Source organism: Mustela nivalis, assembly GCF_964662115.1.
Source record: "Mustela nivalis genome assembly, chromosome: X".
Lineage (NCBI taxonomy): Eukaryota > Metazoa > Chordata > Mammalia > Carnivora > Mustelidae > Mustela > Mustela nivalis.
This window is the reverse complement of record NC_139040.1, coordinates 73,910,584-73,938,372: the sequence shown is the minus strand read 5'-3', so window position 1 is coordinate 73,938,372 and position 27,789 is coordinate 73,910,584. Positions and strand designations below refer to the sequence as shown.

At 37.0% G+C, this 27,789-nt stretch overlaps 1 protein-coding gene and 1 pseudogene across 9 annotated transcripts in view; one reads left to right on the top strand and one right to left on the bottom strand.

Annotated features, from left to right (window-relative positions):
- ZC3H12B (zinc finger CCCH-type containing 12B) overlaps nucleotides 1-27,789 on the top strand; it is a 596,951-nt gene that overhangs the window by 284,780 nt on the left and 284,382 nt on the right. The gene's annotated exons all lie outside the window — the stretch shown is intronic.
- LOC309856086 (cytosolic iron-sulfur assembly component 2B pseudogene) lies at nucleotides 21,008-21,583 on the bottom strand (annotated as a pseudogene). Its single transcript has one exon. The product of its transcript is annotated as a cytosolic iron-sulfur assembly component 2B pseudogene (transcript).

Sequence of the window (27,789 nt, the reverse complement as noted above, 5' to 3'; positions counted from 1 at the left end):
ACTTCCATGTATTATGCTCCTCCTGAGTTTTTTCTTGTGTTGATTTCCAATTTCATAGTATTGTGGTCTGAAAATAGGTACAATATGATCTTAATATTTTTCTACTAGTTGAGTCCTGATCTGTGACCCAGCATGTCATATATTCTGGAGAATGTTCCATGTTCAGTCAAAAAGAATGTGTATTCTGCTGCTTTAGAATGAAATGTTTTGAATATTACTGTTAAGTCCATTAGTCTAGTGTGTCATTCAAAGCCCTTGTTTCCTTGTTGAACTTCCACTTAGATGATCTGTCCATTGCTACAAGTAGGATAATAAAATTCCCTGCTATTGTTCTACTTTTATCTATGAGTTTATTTAAATTTGTCATTAATTGATGTATGTATTGGGGCATAAATATTTACAGCTATTAGATCTTCTTGTGGTACAGCCCCTTTTATTATGGTGTAGTGTCACTCTTCATCTCTTATTATAGTCTGGTATAAAATCTAGTTTATTTGACTTAAGGATAGCTGGAAACTACAGGCTTCTTTTGATGTCCTGTAGCATGATAAATTGTTCTCCACCCCCTCACTTGAAACCTGGAAGTGTGTTTGGGTCTAAAGTGAGTCTTTTGTCAGCAACATATAGATCATTTTTAAAAAGTCATTCTTGTACCTTATGTCTTTTGATTGGAGCTTTTAGTTCACTTACATTCAAAGTAGTTCTTGAGTTTTCCATTTAAAGTATCATGTTGCCTGTGAAGAGAGAGACTTTGACTTCTTCATTGCCAATTTGAATGCCTTTTATTTCTTTTTGTTGTCTGATTTCTGTTGCTAGGACTTCTAATACTATGTTGAACAAGAATGGTGAGAGTGGGCATCCTTGTTGTGTTCCTGATCTCAAAGGGAAAGTTGTCAGCTTTTCCCCATTGAGGATGATATTCACTGTGGGTTTTTTATAATTGAATTTTATGAAGCTGAAGAATGTTCCCTCTATCCCTATACTTTAAAGAGTTTTAATCAGGAATGGATGCTGTATCTTGTAAAATGCTTTTTGTGCATCAATTGAGAGGACCATGTGGTTCTTCTCTCTTCTCTTATTGATTTGTTCCATCACATTGATTGATTTGCGAATGTTGAACTACCCTTGCAACCCAGGGATAAATCCCTGGTCATGATGGATAATTGTTTTAATGTACTGTTGGATCTTGTTAGCTAGGATATTGTTGAGAATCTTGGCATCCATATTCATCAGGGTTATTGGTCTGAAATTCTCCTTTTTGATGGGGTCTTTGCCTGGTTTGGGGATCAGGGTAATGCTGGCTTCATAAAAAGAGTCTGGAAGTTTCCATTCTGATTCAATTTTTTGAAACAGCTTCAGAATAATAAGTATCATTTCTTCTTTTAATGTTTGGTAGCATTCCCCAGGGAATCTGTCAGGTCGTGGGCTCTTGTTTTTTGGGAAGTTTTTGATCACTGCTTCAACCTCGTTACTAAATATTGGTCTATTCAGGTTTTCAATATCTTCCTGATTCAGTTTTGGAACCTTATAAAGATGTAGTGAAAAGAAAGGCAATATGTACCCCAATGTTCATAGCAGCAATGGCCATAGTCACCAAACTCGAGAGAACCAAGACACCCTTCAATGGAGGAATGGATAAGGAAGATGTGGTCCATATATACTATGGAGTATTATGCCTCCATCAGAAAGGATGAATACCCAACTTTTGTATCAACATGGATGGGACTGGAAAAGATTATGCTGAGTGAATAAGTCAAGCAGAGAGAGTCAATTATCATATGTTTTTGCTTATTTGTGGAACATAGGGAATAACATGGGGAGATGGAGAGGAGAAAGGAGTTGGGGGTAATTGGAGGGAGAGACAAACCATGAGAGACTGTGGACTCTGAGAAACAATCTGAAGGTTTTGGAGGGGAGGGGGATGGGAGGTTGGGTTAGCCTGGTGTTCAGTATTATGGAGGGCACGTATTGCATGAAGTACTGGGAGTGGTGCATAAACAATGAATTCTGGAACACTGAAAAGAAATTTTAAAAATAAATAAAAATTAAAAAGAAAACAAAGTAGTTCTTGAAAGATGTGAATTTAGTGTCATTTATTACCTGTCAGGTCACTGTTCTATAGATTGTCTCTGTTCCTTTCTGGTCATTACTTTTGACTCTCTTTCTGCTCAAAGTGTCCCCTTTTCATATTTCTGGCAGGGCTGGCTTAATTTTCAGGAACTCCTTTGGTTTCTGTTTGTTTTGGAAACCCATTATCTCTCTTTCTGTTCTGAATAACAGTTTTGGTGGATAAAATATTCTTGGATTCATATTTTTCCCATTTAATATGTTGAATATATCACGCCACTCTTTTCTGTCCTGCCAGGTTTCTGAGGACCAATGTGCTCAGCCTTATGTGTCTAGCCTTGTAGGTTAAAGACTTTTTCTCCCAAGCTCATTTCAGAATTTTCTTGCTATCTTTGTATTTTGCAAGTTTCACTATGATATATCAGAGTGTTGACCACTGTTTTGTTGATTTTCAGGGGAGTTCTTTGTGCCTCTTGTACTTAAATGACATTTTCTTCCCCAGATTAGGGAAGTTGTCAGCTACAATTTGTTCAAATAATCCTTCTGCCTCCTTTTCCCACTCTTCTTCTAGGGCTCCTATGATATGGATGTTATTTCCCTTTATGACATCACTGAATTCCATAAGTCTACCTTCATGATCTAATTGTTTTCTTTCCCTTTTCTTTTCAGTTCCATTATTTTCCATAAATTTATCTTCTACATCACCTATCCTCTCCTCTGCTTCTGCCTCCCTAACAGTGTTTATATCCAGTCTGTCTGCATCTCAGTTATAGCATTTTTTATTTCAGCCTGACTAGTGTTTAGGTCTTTTATGGCTGCAGTGGACATTTCTCTTCATCTTCTATGTTTTCTTCAAGTATGGTTAGTAATTTTATAACTGTTGATCTAAATTCTTGTTCAGATATATTGCTTATATTTGCTTTGAGCAAGTTCCTCCCTGTGATATCTTTCTGATATTTCTTTCAGGTAGAATTATTCCATCTTGCCATTTGGCTAAGTTTCTATCTTGTATCTTAGAGTAGTGTTATATTAAAAAGAGATCATACACTGTCCAGGGCCTGGCACTTCAGGAAGTGTTTTTCTTTTATGCTGTGTTCACTCCATTGTTTCATTTTGGCTGCTCTTCCCCACCTGTCTTTCCTCTACAGAGTTCCTCTTTGCTTGCCTTGGATCTTTATCTAGGTATGCTTTAGTTTAGTTTTGTTTTTGTTTTTTGTTTTTTGAAAAAAAGCTTGAAAAAAAAAAAGAAGAGAGAGAGAGGAAGAAAAAAAAAAACCTTGATCCAATAAATAAGAGAAAAAGAAAAGGGACAATAAAAAAAGGAAAGAAACTACAATCCTGATTACAAATAAAAAGAAAAAAAAATAGATAAATAGATAAAAATAAAAGAAACAAAGAAGACTGAGAGAGAGAGAGAGAGAGAGAGAAATGTAAAAACTAACTACATCTGATTCCAAAGGAAAAAAGAATAAAAGATAAAAATACATCCTGGTTTTATTTATTTATTTTTCTTTTCTTTATGTTATGTTAGTCATCATTAGTTTTTGATATAGTATTCCATGATTCATTATTTATGTATAATGCCCAGTATTCATTACAACACATCCCCTCTTTAATACCCATCATCAGGCTACCCTATCTCTCCCTTCCCCTCCCCTCTGAAATCATCAGATTATTTCCTGGAGTCCATAGTCTCTCATGGTCTTATGTCAACAAGAACTGAAAGGGATGGTGTACATCACTGTATTTTCTATAGATGTGGTGTATGTGGCATGCTGCCTGTGTTACTGTTCTGGGGTAGAGGCCTGCTGGGTTGGCTCAGGGTCAGTCCTGCCACAGTTTAGAACAAACAAACAGTGGTGCCCGGGTTGTTCAGGGGTTTGGCCTCCACCTTTGGCACAGGTCATGATTCCATGGTCCTGGGATCGAACCCCGCATCAGGCTCCCTGCTCAGCAGAGAGCCTGCTTCTCTTTCCCTTCTGCCTGCCACTCTGCTTACTTGTGCTATCTCTCTGTCAAATAAATAAAAATCTTAAAAAAAGAAAAAAAAAAAAAACACTTCCCAAGCACAGGGATGGCAGAGTTTGATGTAATCAGCTTCTTCCTCCACTGAGGCCACTGTTGCTCTCTGATGTCTGACCATGTTGGTAGCAGAGGTAAAATAAGGACACCCCATCTCACACTTACCCCAGTTCAGGAAGCCCTCACAGGGAAGTGAGTGCCATCAACACACCCAGCGCCCAGCTCTCCTGCATTTATCACTAGTGAGGCTGGGAATCAAAACTCCAAATCTTAAAGGAGCCAGCAGTGCTTAGATCTGCTCCCTCTTGTGGACTAGAGGATCTCTGCACTCTGACTAGTGCCCATTGTCCCAGGAACAAACAAACAAACAAACAAAATCAGTCCCCCATCTGCACAATGCCTGGATTCTATGCTATGGCAATATGAAAAAGGGCGACCAGATTATCCACCCTCTGAATTTTCCTTTGACTCTTGTCAATGAAAACAGCCATTTGCTGGAGTCTGAGAGTTCTTTTGTTCTGAAGAGGCAATATACTCTCTTCCAAATGTATTCTGGGAAGGGGAACTGTCTCTCCCAGTGAGATTCTGAAGATTCCTACTCCACTTTCCATGCGTTCCAGGGCCTTCCATCTCTTCAGAACGTCATGCTACAGCTCTGCTCCAATGAAAGTTCTGCACTTGCAACATTTCAGAGTTTAAGATACATTCACTGTTTGAAAAACTCCTGCACCACTCAGTTCTCTCAGCTCCCCCATCCATATTTTGGAGAGGTGTTCTTGTGTAATCCTCATGCTGTATTCTCTCCATCCCTCTACCCTCTCTCTCTTTTCTCTCCACAAGGAAAGTTTTCCCTGCCCTTCACAGCATGTCAGCATTTATCTCCCCCAATTCCCTTTCCTGCACCTCTCACCTATTATATTGTCTCCCCTGAACAGTGGATATCCTTTTTTGAATCCCCAGATTAATTTCCTGGATGTTCCAAGTGATCTGACCTCAATATAGCTGTGTTCAAGGGTCGAGGAAAGCCTCACATCCCCCTAATTCTTCACCTTCTTAACTTTATGTCACATCTTACAATTTTAGATGCAATTGTAAATGGAATTATTTTTTTTTATTTCTTTTTCTCCTGCTTGATTATTGATATATGGAAATGCAACAGATTCTTGTACATTGATTTGTTTATTGTGACTTTAATGAATTCATTTATCAGTTCCAGCAATTTTTCTGATGGAGTCTTTTGGGTTTTATATGTAAAATCATATTATCTGTAAATAGTGAAAAACCTACTTCTTTCTTGCCCATTTGTATGTATTTTATTTCTTTTTGTTGCTTGACTGCTGTCGCTGAGACTTCCACTTCTGTGTTGAATAACAGTGCTGAGAGTGGACATCTTATCTTGTTCCTGACTTTAGGAGAAATGCTCTCAGTTTTTCTCCATTGAGAGTTTTGTTCATTTGAGGGTTTTTCATATATGGCCTTTATTATGTTGAGCTATGTTCCATCTCAGCCTATAAAGTTGAGAGTTTTTATCATGAATGGATGGTGTACTTTGTCAAATGCTTTTTCTGCATCTAATGAAAGGATCATATGGTTCTTATCTTTATTATCACTGATGTGATGCATCATGTTGATCGATTTGAGACTATTGCATCACCCTTGCAAGCAAGGAATAACTACCACTTGATCATGGTGAATGATTTTTTAATGTATTATTGAATTCATTTTTTGTTGAGCATTTTTGCATCTATGTTCATGAAGGATACTGGCCTGTAGTTGTCTTTTTTTTGTGGTGTCTTTATTTGCTTTTGCTATTAGGGTAATACTGGCCTCACAGTATTTGGAAATTTTCCTTCCTTTTCTTTTTTTTTTTTTTAGAATAGTTTAATAGAGCAGTATTAATTATTCTTTAAATGTTTGCTTCTAAAGCCATCTAGTCCTGCACTTTTGTTTGTTGGGAGTTTTGTAATTACTGACTCAATTTCTTTGCCAAGTTATCAGCCTGTTCAAATTTTCTATTTCTTCCCTTTTCAGTTTTGGTAGCTTATATATTTTTAGGAATTTATCTATTTCTTCCAGGTTGCCTAGTTTGTTGGCATATACTTTTTCATAATATCCTTTTATTATTGTATTTCTGTGGTCTTGGTGTTATTTCTTCTCTCTGATTTTTGACTTTATTTATTTGAGTCCTTTCCTTTTTCTTTCTTGGTAAAGCTGACTGGAGACTTACCAATTTTATTGATTTTTCTCAAAGAACCAGCTTCCAGTTTGTTCTATTGTTATTTTCGTTTCTATATCTTTAAGTTCTCCTCTAATCTTCATTATTTCCTTCCTTCTGCTAGTTGTAGGTTTTTTTTTATTCTCTTTATAGCTCTTTTAGGTTCAAGGAAAGGTTTTTTATATTTGAAATTTTTCTTGCTTCTTGAAGTAGTTCTGTATTGATATAAACTCCCCTTTTAGAACTGCTTTTGCTGCATCTACAGATTTTAAACTCCTGTGTTTTCATTTTCATTTGTTTCCATGGACTTAATATTTCTTTTATTTACTGATTGACTCATTCTTTGTATAGTAACTTGTTATTTAACATCTATCTATTTGTGGTCCATACACATTTTTGTGTGTGTGTGGCTGTCTTGTACTTTCGTGGTCAGAAAATACATATAGTATGTTTTCCATCTTGTTGAATATGTTGATGTTTGTTTTATGGGTTATTATCTGTTCTTGAGACTGTCCAATGTGCACTTGAATAGAATGTGTATTCTGCTTTTTTAAGATGGAATGTTCTGAATATAACTTAGATCATTCTGTTCCAGTGTGTCATTCAAAGATATTGTTTCCTTGTTGATTTTCTGTTTAGAAGATCTGCCCATTGGTGTATGTGAGGTGTTAAAGTCCCCTATTATTATTGCATTATTATCAATCATTTCCTTTATGTTTATTAACTCTTATGTATTTGGTTGCTCCTATGTTGGGTGCATAGATATTTACAATTGTTATATCTTCTTGTTGTATTTTTCTCTTTATTTTTATATAATGTCCTTCTTTGCCTCCTATTACTTTTTTTTTTTTTTTTTTTTGCTTGCTTGTTTGTTTGTTTTGTTTTAAAGTCTACTTTGTTCTATATATGTATTGTTACACTGGCTTTCTTTGACATCTATTGTGTGACATATATTTCTCCATCCTCTCCATTTCATTTTTTTAAAGAATTTTATTGATTTATTTAAGAGAGAGAGAGAGAGAGAGAATGGGAGGGAGAGGGAGAGAGAATCTAAATCAGACTTTGCACTGAACAGAGTCTGACATGGGGCTTTATCCCCCAACTGTGAGATCATGACTTGAGTCAAAAATGTAGAATTGGATGCTTAACCTGCTGAGCCACCCAGGCACCCCTCCATCCTCTCACTTTCAGTCTGTGGATGTCTTTATATCTGAAATGAGAATCTTGTAGGCAGCATATAGGTGGGTCTTGTTTTTTCATCCATTACGAGACCCTATGTTTTTTATTGGCATATTTAGTCAATTTACATTCAAAGTAATTATTGATACTTATGTATTTATTGCCATTTTGTTGTTTGTTTTGTGGTCATTTATGAAGATTTTATCTGATCATTTATTCTCTTGTTATCCTTTATGGCTTGCTGGTTTTCTTTAGCAATATATTTGGATTCCTTTCTCTTTATTTTCTGCCTTTTTATTAGTGGTTTTTGATATAGAAACATTATGTTTCTATATAACATCTTGTATATATAGCAGTCTATCTTAAGCTGTTGGTCATTTAAGTTTGAACCCATTATTCTCTCCTCCCCATATTTTAGTTGTTTGTTATACTTTATATTTTTTTGTGTGTGTTTCTTGACTCAGTTTTTAAAAAATACTTGTTGTTACTGCCTTTGTGTTTCCTACCTCTATATTGTCAGCTTTGCTCTCTCCTTTCCATTCAGTGTGTACATTTTAATATTTCTTATGGATCTGGCTTAATAACCACTAACTCCTTTAGCTACCCCTTTCTCCCTCCCCTCCCCCAGAAAGTCTCTGTTTCTCCTTCTATTCTGAATGATAACCTTGTTAGATATTCTTGGCTATAGGTTTTTCCCATTCAGCATTTTGAATGTATCATGCCAATCTCTTCTGGCCTGGAGAGTTATTGTTGAAAAATCTCCTTTTAGACTAATATTTTTTCCCTTGTAACTTAGTGACTTCTTCTGTCTTGTGACTTTTAGGATTTTTTCTTCAACAGCGTATTTTGCTATTTTAATCACAGTATGTCTTGGTGTGAATCTGCTTTTTTAAAAAATTTTGGGGATTCTCTGTGGTTCCTGGATCTGGAGGTCTGTTTCTTTCCCCAGATTAAGGATGTTTTCAGCTATTATTTCTTCAAGTAAATTTTATTCTCTCTTCCTATCCCCCCACCGCCCCGGGACTCCTATAATATGAATGTTACTATGTTAGTTGAAATCACTGTGTTCCCTAAGTCTGTTTTCATTTTACATAATTCTGTACTCCCTCTACTATTCAGCCTGATTACAGATATTACATTACATTACATTATATTACAGACATTTTTCTGTCACTATTCCATTCCACTGTTTCTTCCATATAGCTGTTCATTCTATCAAGTTTTCCTCATTTTGTTCATTGAAAACTTGATCTTTATTATATTATTCCTTATCTCTGTGTTAATGCCTCAAGTCTTCCACTCTTTTCCCAAGGCCAATGAGTAATTATCTTATGATCATTGCTTCAAATTCTCTATCAAGTATGTTACTTATGTCTGTTTAAGTTCGATATTACGGCATGGGTTTGTCCTGTTCTTTCATTTAGGATAGATTTCTCTGCTCATTTTATCTCTCTTTCTGTGTCTATTTCTGTGCGTTAAGAAAGTCTTCTGCACCTTCTGCTCTTTTTTTTTATTATTATGTTATGTTAGTCACCATACAGTACTTTATTAGTTTTTCATATTGTTGAAAATATTACTTATTTCTTACTGATTAGGATGTGTTTAATTTCTTTTTGTTGTCTGATTGCTGTGGCTAGGACTTCCAGTACTGCATTGAACCAACGTTTTGAGAGTGGAAATCCTTGTTTTATTCCTGACCTTACAGGGAAAATTCTCACCTTTTCCCTATAAAGGACGATGTTGACTGTGTGTTTTTCATGTATCATTTTTATTATTCTGAGATATGTTTTCTCTAAACCTACTTTGTTGACAGTCTTTGTCATGAATGGATGTTATAGTTTGTTAAGGGCTTTTTCTGCATATATTGAAGTAATCATTTGTTTACTGTCCTTTCTTTTATTGATGTGATTATCACATTGATTGATTTGTTCATATTGAATCACTCCTTCAACCAACTTGATCATGGTGACTGATTTTTTAATATATTATTGGCTTTTATTTGCTTGTATTTTGTTGAGGATTTTTACACCTATGTTCATGAAAGGTATCGGTCTATAATTGTTTTTATTTGTTGTGTCCTTATCTGGATTTAGTATCGTGGCCTCATAGAATCAATTTGGAAGTTTTCCTTCCTCTTCTATTTTTTAGAATAATTTGAGAAGAAATGAAATGATCTCCTTAAATGTTTGGTAGAATTCACCTGTGAAGCTATCTGGGCCTTGACTTTTATATATATTTCATTTTTGGTATACTTTCATTGAATTCAATTTTATTTTTTAGTTGTCTTCTGGTTTTGTTGACTGTTTTCTTTGCTGTGCAAAAAACTTTTGATCTTGATGAAGTCCCAATAATTTATTTTTGCCCTTGCTTCCCTTGCCTTTGGTGATGTTTCTAGGAAGAAGTTGCTGTAGCTGAGGTTGAAGAGGTTGCTGCCTGTGTTCTTCTCAAGAATTTTGAAGGATTCCTGTATCACATTGAGATCTTTCATTTATTTTGAGTCTATTTTTGTGTGTGCTGGAAGGAAATGGTCCAGTTTCATTCTTCTGCATGTGGCTGTCCAATTTTCCCAACATCATTTGTTGAAGTGACTGTCTTTTTTTCAATTGCACATTATTTCCTGCTTTGTCAAAGATTAGTTGACCAGAGAGTTGAGGGTCCATTTCTGGGCTATCTTTTCTGTTTCATTGATCTAAGTGTCTGTTTTTGTGCCAGTACCATACCATCTTGATGATGACAGCTTTGTGATAGAGCTTGAAGTCTGGAATTATGATGCCCCCAATTTTGGTTTTCTTTTTCAACATTCCTTTGGCTATTTGTGGTCTTTTCTGCTTCCATATAAATTTCAAGATTATTTGCTTTATTTCTTTGAAAAAAAGTTGATGGTATTTTGATAGGGATTGCATTAAATATGTAGATTGCTTTAGGTAGCATAGATATTTTCACAATTTTTATTGCAATGCATGAGCATGGGATGTTTTTCCATTTCCTTGTGGCTTCCTCAATTTCTTTCATGAGTACTTTATAGTCCTCTGAGTATAGATTCTTTGCCTCTTTGGTTAGGTTTATTGCTAGGTGTCTTATGATTTTGGGTGAAATTATAAATGGGATAGACTCCTTAATTTCTCTTTCTTTTGTCTTGCTGCTGGTGTATAGAAATGCTATTGATTTCTGTGCATTGATTTTATATCCTGACACTTTACTGAATTCCTTTATGAGTTCTAACCATTTTGAAGTGGAGTCTTTGAGTTTTCATAGATGATCTTGATGATGTTGAGGTATGTATCATCTATCCCTACACTGTAAAGAGTTTTGGTCAAGAAAGGATGCTGTACTTTGTCAAATGCTTTTTCAGCATCTATTGAGGGTATCATATGCTTCTTGTTCCTTTTTTTATTAATGTATTATATCACATTAATTTTTTTGTGGATTTTGAACCAAACTTGCAGTCCAGGAATAAACCCACTTGGTCTTGGTGAATAAACCTTTTAATGTACTGTTCGATCCTATTGGCTAGTATTTTGGTGAGGATTTTTGCATCTGTGTTCATCAAGGATATTGGTCTATAATTCTCCTTTTTGATGGAATCTTTGTCTGGTTTTGGGATCAAGGTAATGCTGGTCTCATAAAATGAGTTTGAAAGTTTTCTATCCCTTTTCTATTTTTTGGAACAGTTTCAAGAGAATAGGTATTAATTCTTCTTTAAATGTTTGGTTGAACTCCCATGGAAAGTCATCTGGCCCTGGGCTCTTGTTTGTTGGGATATATTTTTTTAAGATTTTATTTATTTATTTGACTGATAGAGATCACAAGTAGGCAGAGAGGCAGGCAGAGAAAGAGGGCGGATGCAGGCTCCCTGCTGAGCAGAACGACTGATGCAGGGCTCTATCCCAGGACCCTGAGATCATGACCTGAGCCCAAGTCAGAGGTTTTAACCCACTCAGTCACCCAGGCACCCCTGTTGGGAGATTTTTGATTACTACTTCAATCTCCTTATTGCTTATGTTTTTTTTTCAGGTTTTCTATTTCTTCCTGTTTCAGTTTTGGTACCTTATATGTCTCTATAAATGCCTCCATTTCTTCCATATTGTCAAATTTGCTCTCATATAGTGGCTCATAATATGTTTTTATAATTGTTTATTTTATAATTGTTTATTGTTGGTTGTGATCTCTCCTCTTTCATTAATTATTTAATTCATTTGGGTCCTTTCTCTTGTCTTTTTGATAAGTCTGGTCAGGGGTATATCAATCTTATTCTTTCGAAGAATGAGCTCCTATTTTTGTTGATTTGTTTTACTGTTCTTTTGCTTTATAAATCATTCATTTCTGCTCTGATCTTTATTATTTCTCTTCTCCTGCTGGCTTTAGGCTTTCTTTGCTGTTCTTCACCTTGCTCCTTCAGGTGTAGGGTTAGGTTGTGTACTTGAGACCTTTCTTATTTCTTGATAAAGAGTTGTAGTGCTATATACTTCCCACTCAATACCACCTTTACCTTGTCCCAGAGATTTTGAAGAGTTGTGTTTTCATTTTCATTTGTTTCCATAAATTTTTAAAAATTCTTTAATTTCCTGGATGACCCATTCATTCTTTAGTAAGATGCTCTTTAGCTTCTATGTATTTGAGTTTCTCAAATTTTCCTCTTGTGCTTAAGTTATAGTTTCAAAACATTGTGGTCTGAAAATGTGCAGGGAATGATCCCCATCTTTTGGTACTGGTTGAGTCCTCATTTGTGACTCAGGATGTGATCTGTTCTGGAGAATGTTCCATGTGCACTAGAGAAGCATGTGTATTCTATTGTTTTGGAATGGAATATTCTGAATATATCTGTGATGTCTATCTGGTCCAGTGTGTCATTTAACACCTTTATTTCCTTGTTGATCTTTTGCTTAGATGATCTGTACATTTCAGTGGAAGAGGGGCTGTGAAAGTCTTCTACTATTACTGTATTATTATCAATGTGTTTCTTTGATTTTGTTATTAACTGGTTTATATAATTGGCTGCTCCCATGTGTTAGGGGCATAGATATTTAAAATTGTTATATCTTGCTGTTGGACAACACTTTAAGTATGATATAATGTTTTTTCTCATCTCTTATTATGATCTTTGGCTTAATATCTAATTTCTCTGATATAAGGATTGCCACCCCAGCCTTCTTTTGATGTCCATTAGCATGGTAAATTGTTTTCCACCCCCTCACTTTAAATCTGGAGGTTTCTTTGGGACTAAAATGAGTTTCTTGCAGACAGCATATCAGTGTCTTTTTTTTTTTTTAATCCAGTCTGATACCCTGTGTCTTTTGATTAGGGCATTTAGCCCATTTACATTCAGGGTAATTATTGAAATTTGAATTTATTGCCATTGTATTGCCAGTAAGGAGACTGTTACTGTATATTGTTTCTGTTCCTTTCTGGTCTGCTACTTTTACACTCTCTCTTCGCTTAGAGGACCGCTTTCAATATTTCCTGTAGGGCTGGTTTGGTATTTGCATATTTTTTTTAGTTTTTGTTTGTCATATAAACTTTATTTCTCCTTCTATTTTCAATGACATCCTAGCTGGATATAGTATTCTTGGCTGCATATTTTTCTTACTTAGTCCTCTGAATGTATCATGCCAGTCCTTTCTGGCCTTCCAGGCTTCTGTGGATTGGTCTATTGCCAATCTAATATTTCTACCATTGTAGGTTACAGACCTTTTGTCCTGAGCTGCTCTCAGGACTTTTTCTTTGTCTCTGAGACTTGTAAGTTTTACAGGGTATCGACTTATTTTTACTGATTTTAAGGGTGAGAGTTCTGTGTGCCTCCTGGATTTTGATGTCTGTTTCCTTCCCCAAATGAGGGACCTTCTCCACTATAATTTGCTCCAGTATACCTCTGCCCCCTCTCTCTTTCTTCTTCTTCTGGGATCCAAATTATTCTAATATTGTTTCATTTTATAGTATCACTTTTCTCTTCAATTCTTCCCTTGTGGTCCAGTAGTTGTTTATCTCTCTTTTCTCAGATTCTTTATTCACCATCGTTTGGTTTTCTATATCACTAATTCTCTCTTCTGCCTCATTTATCCTAGCTGTAATAGTCTCCATTTTTTATTGGGCTTCATTAATAGCTTTTTTTTTATTTCAACCTGGTTAGATTTTAATTCTTTTATTTCTCCAGAAATGGATTTTATTTCTTCAGAAATGGATTCCCTAGTATCTTCCATGCTTTTTTTGGAGCCCAGCTAGCACCATGATAATCATCATTCTGAACTCTAGTTCCGACAACTTATGAATGTCCTTATTGATTAGGTCCCTAGCCATCAGTACTGCCTCCTGTTCTTTTTTTTTTTTTTTTTTTTGAGGTGAGTTTTTCCTCCTTGCCATTTCATCCAGGTAAGAATAGATGAGCGAGAGAACAAAATGCTAAAAATGCAGCAACAACCCCAGAAAAGTATACAGTAACCATATCAGAAGAGACCTGAAACCAGGTAGAGAAGAAAGTAGGGAATATATATATATATATAAGACTGGTGAATAAAACAGAGCCATGCACTTAATTTTGGGTGTATTTTGGTCTTTTAGAAGAAAATGCCTCCCAAAACTACAAAAAAGAAAAACATATATATACACAAAAATTGGGATAAACATGATGGGATGTAATATGACTGTTCAGATGAAAACTTAAAAAGATTAAAAAAAGGAAATTGATAAGATAAGAAGTTGGTTGAAAAAAAAAGTGGAGGAAAAGAATGTTATCAGGCTGGAGACTAGAACAAAGCCATAAGCTAGATTTGGGATATATTTTGATCTGTTAGAAGAAACTGTATCCCAAAATTTTAAAGACAGAAAAACCTATATGTATACAAAAAGTATGGTTAAATAAAATGAAGGGTTAGAATGTGACTATAACAATGAAAATTTAAAAATATTTTTAAAAAGGTATAAGAGTTAAAAAAAGTTAAAAGAGGAAAGAGGAAAAATTGAAAAATAGAATAAGAAAAAATAAAATAAAATAAAATACCTTCAAAAGACTAATGAATCACAGTGAAAAAGCCATGAATTCTATGTGCTGTATTCCTGTAGCTCTGAATTTTTGCAGTTCTCATTGATCAGTGAACTTGGTCTTGGCTGGATAGTTTTGTTGATCTTCTCAGGGAAGGGCCTGTTGCAGTGCTTCTCAAATGTCTTTGCCCAATGTGGAATTGCACTGACCTTACCAGAGCTAGGATAAGTAATCTGCTCGGGTTTGCTTTTGGGAGCTTTTGTTCCTTGAATACTTTCTGTACAGCTTTGGAGGATGAGAATGGAAATTGCGGTCTCCCAATCTCTGGCCCCATAGGAGCTTAGCTCTCAGGGGATCCACTCCTCAGTGTGCCCTCAGAGAAAAGCAGTCCATCACCCCTGTCTACCTGGTCTCTTGCTGCACTCCATGCTCACCTGGTGTGTCCCTGAGCATTTCTATCTCTGGCTTATGGCCCCACTTTGAGTCTCCAAAACCCAACAGGTTCTTACAGTATGCTCTCATGCCACTCTCCCAGAGGAGGAAAGAGGGGGGTCTTATCAGATCTTCCACTTGTGAAGTCTCTGCTTGAAGAGCAGTGGCCTGACTGTGCCTCTGATCATGGTTTCAGGTAAACCTGAGCTAAAAGCCCACTCCTCAGATCCATCTCTGCAGCCAACTCCCCTGCTCTGATACCTGGGAGCTCTGCCACACTCAGACACTGCTGGTCTTTTTGATCTTGCAGGTCCTGAGACCATAATGCCCCATTCATGGCTCTACCCCCTGCTTAGCTTCTGGAACAACGTCCCTCAGTGGAGCAGAATTCTAATATTTGTGATTTTTTTTTTATTCTGCTGATCTACTGCTTGTTGGGAGCTGGGTCCTCCCACTGTGGTCTATCTTCCCATATATCACCTTGGATTTACTTCTCTGAAAATCCTACCTTCCAGAAAGTGGTCACTTTTTTTGTTCCTAGAATTGCTGCTCTATTTCTCTTTGATCTCTTGTTGATTTTGTAGGTGTTCAGAATGGTTTGGTAACTATCTAGTTGAACTCCTGGGACCCAATGATATTTAGGTCTCCTGATCCTCTGTCATCTTGTTCCTACAACAGTTGAGCATTTTTTGAGGCAATCAACCATATTTTGAGACTCCAACCTTTATGGATTCCTGCAGTGCAGACCCTTGTCCTTCCTCCCACGGGAGGGAGAGGGTATTGCCATGCTTCTGCTTTTCGCTGGGTCCCTGCTTGGAGGGTGGTCACTGAACCATGGTTTATGGCAACTCTAAGAAGAAGACTGGTTTCTAGAATCACTGTTTGCAGCCAGCTTGAAAAATCTGCTGCACTCATGCACCCACATATTTTTTGTAACCCTGGGGATCCTGCGATCATGCTGACCTACCTGGGATTGATTCTGCATTGCCACCTGAGCACCTTTCAGGCAGGGATGACCCCAACCAGATAAGACTTCTAAAAGCTTCAATTTTGTGCTTGGCTGCTCATAACTCTTTCTTATAGTTGGCTTAAGGAAACTCCCTCCCCCAGCAGCTTAATCTTCTGATGTATCATATCAAGTTCACGTCTCCATACCTCTGACCTTGCAAAAACTGGCCACCCTTCTATTTGTAGAATTGAAACAATTCTTTTCTAGATCTCTGGTTGATTTCACAGGTGTTCAGAATGATTTGATAACTATCTAAGGGAATTCCAGGGACCAGGCGACATTAGGGTCCCCTTCTCCTCCACCATCTTAACTCCTCCTGGACCACTTTCTTTTGTCATAGAAAAATTAAATTCCAAAGGGATGAAAGACCTAAATGTGAGACCTGAAATCATAAAAATCCTAGAAGAGCACACAGGCAGTAACTTCTTCAACATTTGATATGGTATATATTTTTTGATAGGTTTCTTGAATCAAAGAAAAGAAAATGAAAAATTAAGACTACATTATATTAAGACTACATCATAATTAAAAGATTCTGTACAGGAAAGGAAACAATTGACAAAAGTAGAAGGCAATCTAATGAATGGGAGAAGGTATTTGCAAATGACTTATCTCATAAAGGGTTAATATCCAAAATAACTTATAAACTCAACTCCCCAAAGCCAAATAATCCAATTAAAAATGGGCAAATGACATGAACAGAACTTTCTCCCATGGAAGACATCCAGATGGCCAGCAGGCACAGGAAAAAGATACTCATAATGACTGATTATCAAGGAAATGAAAATAAAAACTATTATGAGATATCATATTGTACCTGTCAGAATAGCTAAAGTAAAAACACAAGAAACAATAGGTGTTAGAATTTGGAGGAAAGGGAACACTCTAGCAATAATGGTGGGAATGCAGGCTGGTGCAGCCATTGTTGAAAATAGTAGGAAGGTTCCTGAAAATTTTAAAAATAGAACTACCTTATAACCACATTAATGGGTATTTACCCAAATAATACAAAAACACAAATCCAAAGATATACATGTACCTCAATTATTATTGCAGTATTATTTAAAATGGTCAAGGTGTGGAGGCAACATAAGGGTGATTAATGAATGGATTATAAAGATGTGAGATTATATGTATATATAATATATTATATATATATATATATATATATATATATATATATATATATAATCACACTCACAGACACACATATACATAATGGAATATTTTTCAGCCGTGAGAATGGAATCTTGCCATTTGCAATGTCATGGATGAAGCTAGAGAGTATTATATTAAGCAAAAATAAGTCAAGTCAAAGAAAGATGAATACCATATGCTTTCACTCATAAGTGGAATTTAAGAAGCAAAGCAAATAAGCAAAGGTAAAAAGTAAGAGAGAGGAAGACAAACCAAGAGACAGATTTGTAATTATGGAGAACATACTGATGGTTAGCAGAGGGGAGGTTTTTCAGGTTATGGGTTAAATAGGTGATGGAGGTTAAAGAGTGCACATATTGTGATAAGCACTGGGTGATGTATGGAACTGTTGAATTACTATGTTATATGCCTGGGACTAATATAACACTGTATTTTAACTAATTGGAATTTATATAAAAACTAAAAAATAATAAAATTACTGCTTAGCCTAAGAAGTCATGAAATGTTTGAAGAATATTTTAGGTAAAACTGAGGCTAAAATGTAATGTCTTTATTTATTATGAGAATCCTATAGACCATGCTCTAAAATTCATATCCCTGTTAGATTTACTTCTACCACTGCAAAGATTGTGGAGAAGTTAAAAAAGATTGTTACAAACAGAAACAAAACCATGAATATACATGGACAAACCTTAAATGCATATTGTTAAGTGAAATAAGCCAACCTGAAATGGTTACATGTCATATGATTCCAATTATATGGCATTCTGGAAGAGTTCAAACTATGTAGACAACAGAAAGATCAGTGGTTGCCAGTGGCTCCATAGGAGGAAGAGAAAAATGAGTAGGTGAAGTGCAGAGTACTTTTAAGGCAGGGAACCTATTCCATATGATACTATAATGATGGATACATGTTGTTATAAATGTGTCAAAACCCAGAGAATGTACAAAACCAAAAACAAACTCTAAAGTACTCCTAGAGATGTACTAATAGTGATACATTATTACAAACAAAAATTTATAGAGTACATCCTGACACAGTATAGGATCTCTTAATATAGCCATTACTCTCAGAAGCAAGAATATAACAGGCTTTTCTAACAATTATACATATGCACACACACAAACACACACACACACACACACACACACACACACACACACACAACAGTGACCTAGACAAAATGACACAACAGAGGAATTCACCCTAAAAGAAAGAAGTAGATGCAATAGTCAATGATTAAACAAAACTGATATAAGAGGTTTTAACCAGAATTTAAAACAACAATCATCAGTGTCTGGGTGACTCAGTGAATTAAGTGTCTGGTTTGTCTCAGGTCCTGGGCTGCGTCCCACATCAGGCTCCCTGCTTGCTTCCCCCTCTCCTTCTGCAACTCCCCCTGCTTGTGAATTCTCTCTCTCCCTGTCAAATAAATAAATAAAAATCTATAAAAAATAAAAAGAATAAAACAACAATCATCAGGACACAAGCTGGGATTGAGAAAAATACAGAAGACACTAGAGAATCCCTAACTGCCGACATAAAAGAACTTAAAACTAGTTAGTCAAAAATATAAAATGCTATAACTTAGATGCAAAACCAACTGGATGAATGACTATAAAGATGGACAAACCAGAAGAACAACTCAGTGATAATCAAAGATAAAATTATGGAAAATAATGAAGCTGAAAAGAAGAAGGATCTGCATCATGGATGTAGAATTAGAGAATTCAGTAACCCCTTAAACTATAATAATAATTGTATCACAGGAGTCCCAGAAGAAGAGAGGGGAAAAGAGGCAGGAAATTCATTTGAGCACATTTGGCTGAAAACATCCCTAAACTGTGAAAGGAAATAAACATCAAAATTCAAGAGGTACAGAATCAACAACAAGCCCACTCCAAGACATAACATAGTCAAATTTACCAAATACACAGAGAAGGAAAAGTCCTGAAAGTAGCTTCAGATCAAGCACTATGAAACTTGAAGTCAACCATAAGAAAACTTCTGGAAACACCTCAAATACATGCAGCTTAAAGCAAACACTACTAAAGAATAAATGAATGAACAAGGAAATTTTAAAAAGAAAATTAAAAGGACATATAAGAAAGGAAATGAAAATGAGAACACAACAACCCCAAACTTTTGGGATGCAACAAAGGAAAATTTTTTGAGATCTTGCTATATAGGCCTACCCAATTATTTGTGCCAGGTCTGTGATAAATGTCGATGGTATTTTCATAGGAATTGCATTGAATGTGTAGATTGCTTTGGGTAACATAAACATTTTAACAATATTCTTCTAATCTATGAGCATGGAATGTTTTCCACTACTTTGTGTCTTCCTCAAATTCTTTCATAAGTGTTCTGTAGTTTACAGAATATAGATCCTTTACCTCTTTCATTAGTTTTCTTCCTAGGTATCTTATGGTTTTTGGTGCTACTGTAAATTAGATCAATTCCTTAATTTTTTTTCTTCACTCTCATTGTTAGTGCATAGAAATTCAACTGATTTCTGTGCATTGATTTTATATCCTGTCATGATGCTGAATTGCTGTGTAAGTTCTAGCAATTTGGGGGTGGGGTCTTTTGACTTTTTCAGACAAAGTATAATGACATACGACAAGGAGAGAGTTTGACTTCTTTTTTTTGCAAATTTGAATGCCTTTATTTGAATAATGAAATAAAATATTTATTTGAATGCCTGATTGCTGAGACTAGGACTTCTAGGACTATTTGAACAGTGAGGAGAGTGGACATCCCTGTCATGTTCCTGACCTTAGGAGAAAAGTTCTGTTTTTCCCCATTGAAAATGATACTTATGGTGGGCTTTTTGTAGATGGCTTTTATGATATTGAGGTATGCTCCACTTACACTGTGCAGAGTTTTAATCAAGAAAGAATTTCTTGTATATTATCAAATGCCTTTTCTGTATCGAGAGGATCATATAATTCTTTTTTTATTGTGTTATGTTAGACACCATATAATACATCATGAGTTTTTGATGCAGTGTTCCAAGATTCATTGTTTATGTATAACACCCAGTGCTGCATGCAGTACCTGCCCTCCTTAATACCCACCACCAGGATCACCATCCCCCCACCCACCTCCAGTCTAAAACCCTCAGTTTATTTCTTGGGGGTTGACAGTCCCTCATAGTTCATCTCCCCCTCTGATTTCTCCAAATTCACTTCTCCTTTCCTTCTCCTAATGAACACTGTTATTCCTTATGTTACACAAGTAAGTGATACCATATGATAATTGACTCTCTCTGCTTGACTTATTTCACTCAGCATAATCTCCTCCAGTCCCATCCATGTTGATTTAAAAGTTGGGTATTCATCCTTTCTGATGGCTGAGTAATATTCCATTGTATATATAGACCATATCTTTTTTATCCATTCATCAGTTGAAGGGCATTTCAGTTCTGTCCACGATAATGGAAATTGCTGCTATGAACATTCGGGTACATATGGCTCCTCTCTTTACTACATCTGTATCTTTGGGGTACATATCCAGTAGTGCAATTGCTGGGTCATAGGGCAGTTCTATTTTTAATTTCTTAAGGAATCTACACACTGTTTTCCAAAGTGGCTGCACCAATGTGCATTCCCATCAACAGTGTAAGAGGGTTCCCCTTTCTCCACATCCTCTTCAACACTTGTTGTTTACTGTCTTTTATAGACAATTTTGTCCATTTAATGAACATTAATTTTGGCCATTCTAACTGGTGTAAGGTGGTATCTCAATGTGGTTTTGATTTGAATCTCCATAATGGCTAATGATGATGAGCATTTTTTCATGTGTCTGTTAGCCATTTGTATGTATCCTTTGGAGAAGTTTCTGTTTATGCCTTCTGCCCATTGTTTGACATGATTATCTGTTTTTTGTGCGTTGAGTTTGAGGAGTTCCTTTTTTTTAATATAAATTAAGGGTTTATCACAAAATGTAAAGTGTTAGTTTAATGACTCATTGTCAGTGATTCAAAAAAACAAAGCCATGAGCCCTGGGTGTGACTGGGGGCAAAATCCAGGCTCAGGAGCGGCTGACAGGCACTGGTTCACAACCTCCAGCAGGTGGGTATTCGCTAGAGCAGCTGCTACCCATTCCTTATCTGCAAGCTGCTTGTTCACTGCATGCTCCAAGGCATGAGTTCCTGGTGTAGTGTGCACATCCATCTTGAAACGCTGGGGAAGGGATCAAAGAAGCTTGACTTTGATGGACAGGCCGATAAGAGTGGCCATGCTGCAGTGTGGAATGTTGGGTGTGAAGGCCACAGCCACTGTACTCTCAGGGTTGCTCACCTGAACCCGGACTTGCTCCACTACGTTCAATTCTTCCAGTGTCAGTGGATGCTGCAGATCATTGATGGAGCGAATCAGTGAAGATCTTGCTCATATCGATGCTGTCTGGAACCTGTTCATCCTCCTCACCAGCGGTCACCGGTAGCCCCCCAGAGTGCTCCTAGATGAGCAGGTTAGCGTTCTCCAGGAGGCTGCCCTCCACCCTACTGCCACACACCATCGCGAAACCACGGCCCGCTGCCCGAGTTTGAGGAGTTCTTTGTAGATCTTGGATGTCAGCCCTTTGTCTGTAGTGTCATTTGCAATGTCTTCTCCCATTCCGTAGGTTGCCTCTTTGTTTTTTTGGTTTTGGGGGTTTTTGTTTGTTTGTTTGTTTTTGTTTTGTTTTGTTTTGGCTGTTTCCTTTGCAGTGAAGAAGTTTGATCTTTTTTTTTTTTTTTTAATAATATTCTTTTTTTTTTTAAAGATTTTATTTATTTATTTGACAGAGATCACAAGTAGGCAGAGAGGCAGGCAGAGAGAGAGAGAGAGGGAAGCAGGCTCCCTGTGGAGCAGAGAGCCTGATGCGGGACTCGATCCCAGGACCCTGAGATCATGACCTGAGCTAAAGGCAGCGGCTTAACCCACTGAGCCACCCAGGCGCCCCAAGAAGTTTGATCTTGATGAAGTCCCAAAAGTTCATTTTCACTTTTCTTTCCCTTGCCTTTGGAGATGTGCATTGAAAGAAGTTGCTGTGGATGATGTCGAGGAGATTACTGCCTATGTTCTCCTCTAGGATTTTTGATGGATTCCTGTCTCACACTGAGGTCTTTCAACCATTTTGAGTTTATCATTGTGTATGGTGTAAGAGAATGGTCAATTTTCATTCTTCTGTATATAGCTCTCCAATTTTTCTAACAGCACTTTTTGAAGAAATTATCTTTTTCCACAGGATTTTGTTGTTCTTATTGAAGATTATTTGACCGTAGAGTTGAGGGTCCATATCTGGGCCATCTACTCTGTTCCATTGGTCTATCTGTCTGTTTTTGTGACTGTACCATGCCATCTTGGTGGTCACAGCTTTGTAATAATACTTGAAATCAGGCAACGTGATGTCCCCAGCTTTGTTTTTCTTTTTCAACATTTCCTTAGTGATTCCATACAGATTTTAATATTGTTTGTTCCAGCACTTTGAAAAATGTCATTGGTATTTTGATCAGGATGGCATTGAAAGTATAGATTTCTCTGGGAAGCAAAGACATTTTAACAATGTTTATTCTTCTGATCCATAATTCTGGTATGTTTTTCCATCTTTTTGTGTCATCTTCAATTTCGTTAGTGAGTGTTCTGTTTTCCCTTGAGTATAGATCTTTAACCTTTTTGGTTAGGTTTATTCCAAGGTATCTTTCAAATTTTGGTGCCATTGTAAGTGGAATTGATTCTCTAATTTCCCTTTCTACAGTTTCATTATTAGTATAAGAAAGCAACTGATTTCTGTGCATTGATTTTGTATCCTGCCACATTACTGAACTGCTGTGTGAGTTCTAGTAATTTGGGGATGGAGGCTTTTGGCTTTTCCACATAAAGTATAATGTCATCTGTGAAGAGAGAATGTTTTACTTCTTCTTTGCCAATTTGAATACCTTTTATTTCTCTTTGTTGTCTAACTGCTGTTGGTAGGACTTCTAGTACTATGTTGAACAACAGTGGTGATAGTGGGCATCCTTGTCGTGTTCCTGATCTCACTGGGAAGGCTTCTTGTCAGCTTTTGTCCATTGAGAATGATATTTGTTGTGTGCTTTTCATAGATGGTTTTTATGAAGTTGAGGAATATTCCCTCTGTCCCTAAACTGTGAAGAGTTTTAGTCAGGAATAGATGTTCTATTAGCTAGGATCTTGTTGAGAATCTTGCCATTCATATTCATCAGGAATATTGGTTTCAAATTCTCCTTTTTGAGGGGGTCTTTGCCTGGTGGGGGTCAGGGTAATGCTGGCTTCATAGAAAGAGTCTGGAAGTTTTCCTTCTGTTTCTATTTTTGAAACAGCTTCAGAAGAATAGGTAGTATTTCTTGTTTGAATGTTTGGTAGAATTCCTGAGGGAATCCATCAGGTCCTGGACTCTTGTTTTTTGGAAGGTTTTTGATCACTGCTTCAATATCATTACTAGATATTGGTCTATTCAAGTTGTCAATTTCTTCCTGTTTCAGTCTTGGAAGTTTATAGGTTTCCAGGAATGCATCCATTTCTTCTTGGTTGCTTAACTTATTAGCATATAGCTGTTGATAATGATTTCTGATGATTGTTTCTATTTCCTTGGTGTTAGTCATGATCTCTCCCCTTCCATTAATAATTTTATTAATTTGAGTTCTTTTTTTCTTTTAGATTAGTTTGACCAGTGGTTTATCCATCTTATTAATTCTTTCAAGGAGGCAGCTTCTAGTTTCATTATTATAATTGTTTTATATTAATACATAAATATATAAATAAATAATTTATATTTATATTAATATATTATATATTAAATAAATAATAATAATTATTATCATCATTATTATTATGTGTTGTATTGTATCTCTGGTTTCTAACTCATTGATCTCTGCTCTAATCTTAATTATTTCCCTTCTTTTACATGGGTTGGCTCTCACTTCTGCCCTTAGAGATTCTATGTTGCCACTAATGGTCTTCTCCACCTTAGCCCGTGTCTAGTTAACTGTTACCCCGATTCTATTTGTGACATATTGTTTATGTCCATATTCAGTAGTTCTGTGGAAGAGTTCTCAGTCTCTGGATTTTCCCTCTGTTGGGTGTTCTTCCTCCTAGTCATTCTGGTGAGAAGTGGTTGAGAGGATGTAAAGTTGAAAATATCAAGTACAATCCAGGCAAGGTGCACCCTGGAAAGTTTTGGAGCAATGGGAAGTCACTGGGGTGGGGGAGGTGAAGGAAAAAAGAAAAAGAGAGAAAAAAAAGAGAGAAACCCCAGCCCAATTGAGCCCTAAATGTAAGATTTATAAAGTACAAAAACAAAAATGAACAAATAAAAAGACCATCAAAGAAAAAATAGAAAAAAACCCTGCCAAAATGAACCCCAAGAATAAGATCTATAAAGTACAAAAACAAAAACAAAGACACTAAAACACTGACAAAAGAATAAGATGGGAAGTTTGTTCTAAACCATCGATGTGAGTGAGGAAGTTTATTTCAGTTCTTCCTAGGTGTATCTTGTTATCTTTGTTAAAAGACTCAACTTTCTGACCATACAGGGAAATTAAAACTGGTGTGTATATACACACACACATACACACACACACACACAGTATTGAATAGGGAAAAAGGACTACCTATCTATCTATATCTATTTCTATGTCTATATCTGTAATCTTTACAAAAGAAAAAAACCAAAAATGTATGTATGAAAATGTTCAAGTTAAAAAGTTACTATGGAATATGTTGTATTGAATATCTAGTTGAAATGGTAAGTAGGTAAAAATAAATAAAAGAACAAGATACATGAGAACGAATTTTAAAAAGAGAGAGAGAGAAGTTGTATCTACAAAATATACACCCTTTGGGGCAATACCAGGAGCTTAATATTTATTTTCTCCTGATATTGGGGTTTTACAGTTTTATGGGGACTCTGTGGTGGTTGTCTTCTTGTTCTTTTGGCTTGGTTTCTGGGAGAGGGGCCTGCTGCATTGTTTTTCAGTCAATCATGCTTGGGCTGAGTTGCCCTACCCCCTATAACAAGGGGCTGGGCTCTGTGGCAACCGGTTTTTCAGGATTTTGTTCTCTGGAGGTTTTTGTTCTTTGGCACCTTTTTCGACAGTCAGAGCAAAGTAAACTGTCTACACCCAGACCTCTGCCTCAAAGAAAATCCATAATCTGCTGCCCTCTGAATAGTCCAGAACACACAGAGTCCTCCTCTGAAAACTCTGTTGAACACTGCAACCTCCCAAAGATGGTGTGCACCCTCAGCCACCATCTCATTGATTGCCCAAGGACCCCGGTTGTCTCTGTATCTCCATGATACCAAAACCAGGAGTGATACTGGTTCTGGGTAGCAGTGGAGGCAGCAGAGGCGGCTATTATGGCTACAGACCCAGGGACCAACAACTGCAGCCTGTGCTGGGCTCTCTCAGGCATGGGCAGGCACTGGTTGTGGCCATCCTGAGACCGTGCTCTTAAGTCTGCACCTGCAACAGCCCGATCCCAACAATTGTCCCTTATGTCCCTTTGTGCTTTTATCCAGTCTCCAAGTTAATGCTGGTCCCCAAGCACGGGGCACTTTCATATTGGGGTATTACTTTCTGAGGGTCACTTCTGGTAGCTCCCTCCCCCTTCTGTTTATCTTCCTATATTAGTCCATGCACTCCCAACTCTGTACCTCTCCACTGATGATCTTCTGCCCCCATCGAGATCCATAAGTGCATAATCTTATATCTCAGGCTGATTTCATGGGTGTTCAGAGTGCTCTGGTAGATATTTAGCTCAATGGGGAATGGTTGAAATAGGGTCTCCTACTCGTCAACCATCTTGTCCCTCCTTCCTCGAGAGAATCATATAATTCTTGTTCTTTCTTCTATGACTGTGATGTATCATGTTGATTGATTTGCAAATGCTGAAACACCCTTGCACTACAGGAATAAATTCCACTTGGTTCTAGCGAATAATCATTTTTTTAAAGATTTTATTTATTTATTTGACAGACAGAGATCACAAGTAGGCAGAGAGGCAGGCAGAGAGAGAGTTGGGAGGAAGCAGGCTCCCTGCTGATTAGAGAGCCGGATGCGGGGCTTGATCTCAGGACCCTGGGATCATGTCCTGAGCCGAAGGCAAAGGCTTTAACCCACTGAGCCACCCAGGCGCCCCAGTGAATAATCCTTTTAATGTACTGTTGGTTCCTATTGTCTAGAACCTTGGGGAGAATTTTGGCATCCGTGTTCATCAAGGATATTGGTCTGTAATTCTTTAAAATTTTTTTTTGTTTTATTATGTTAGTCACCATACAGTACATCATTAGTTGTTTTGTTTTGTTTTGTTTTTTAATTTCCTTTCAGTATTCCAGAATTCATTGTTTAGGCACCACTCCCAGTGCTCCATGAAATATGTGCCCTCCATAATACCCACCACCAGGCTCACCCAACCTCCCACCCCCCTCCCCTCCAAAACCCTGTTTGTTTCTCAGAGTCCACGGTCTCTCACGGTTCATTTCTCCTTCCAATTTCCCCCAATTCACTTCTCCTCTCCATCTCTCCATGTCCTCCGTGTTATTCCTTATGCTCCACAAATAAGTGAAACCATATGATAATTGACTCTCTCTGCTTGACTTATTTCACTCAGCATAATCTCTTTCAGTCCCGTCCATGTTGAAACAAAAGTTATGTATTCCTCCTTTCTGATGGAGGCATAATGCTCCATTATATATATGGACTGTATCCATTTTATCCATTCGTCTGTTGAAGGGCATCTTGGTTCTTTCCACAGTTTGGCGACTGTGGCCATTGCTGCTTTGAACATTGGGGTATAGATGGCCCTTCTTTTCACTACAACTGTATCTTTGGGGTAAATAGAGCATATTTACACATCATAGTGTATTATAGTATTTGCCCTATAGTATTTATAGTATATTATAGTATTTACACTACCCAGTAGTGCAAGTGAAGGGTCATAGGGTAGCCTCTATTTTTAATTTCTTAAGGAATCTACACACTGTTTCCCAAAGTGGCTGCACCAACTTGCATTCCCACCAACAGTGTAAGAAGGTTCCCCTTTCTCCACATCCTCTCCAACACATGCTGTTTACTATCTTGTTAATTTTGGCCATTCTAACATATGTAAGGTGGTATCTCAATGTGGTTTTGATTTGAATCTCCCTGATGGCTAGTGATGATGAACATTTTTTTCATGTGTCTGTTAGCCATTTGTGTCTCCACTTTGCAGAAGTGTCTGCCCATGTCTTCTGCCCATTGTGTGACATGATTATCTGTTTTGTGTGTGTTGAGTTTGAGGAGTTCTTTATAGCCCTTGGATATCAGCCCTTTGTCTGTATTGTCATTTGTGAATATCTTCTCCCATTCCTTGGGTTGCCTTTTTGTTTTGTTGACTCTTTCCTTTGCTGTGCAGAAGCTTTTGATCTTGATGAAGTCCCAAAAGTTCATTTTTGCTTTTGTTTCCTTTGCCTTTGGAGACATATATATTTTTTTAAGATTTTATTTATTTGACAGAGAGAGATCACAAGTATGCAAATAGGCAAGCAGAGAGAGAGAGAGGGAGGGAGGGAGAGAGGGAGGAGGAAGCAGGATCCCTGCCTAGCAGAGAGCCCGATGTGGGACTCGATCCCGACTCGATCCCAAGACCCTGAAATCGTGACCTGAGCTGAAGGCTTAACCCACTGAGCCACCCAGGCAGCCCTGGAGACATGTCTTGAAAAAAGTTGCTGTGACTGATGTC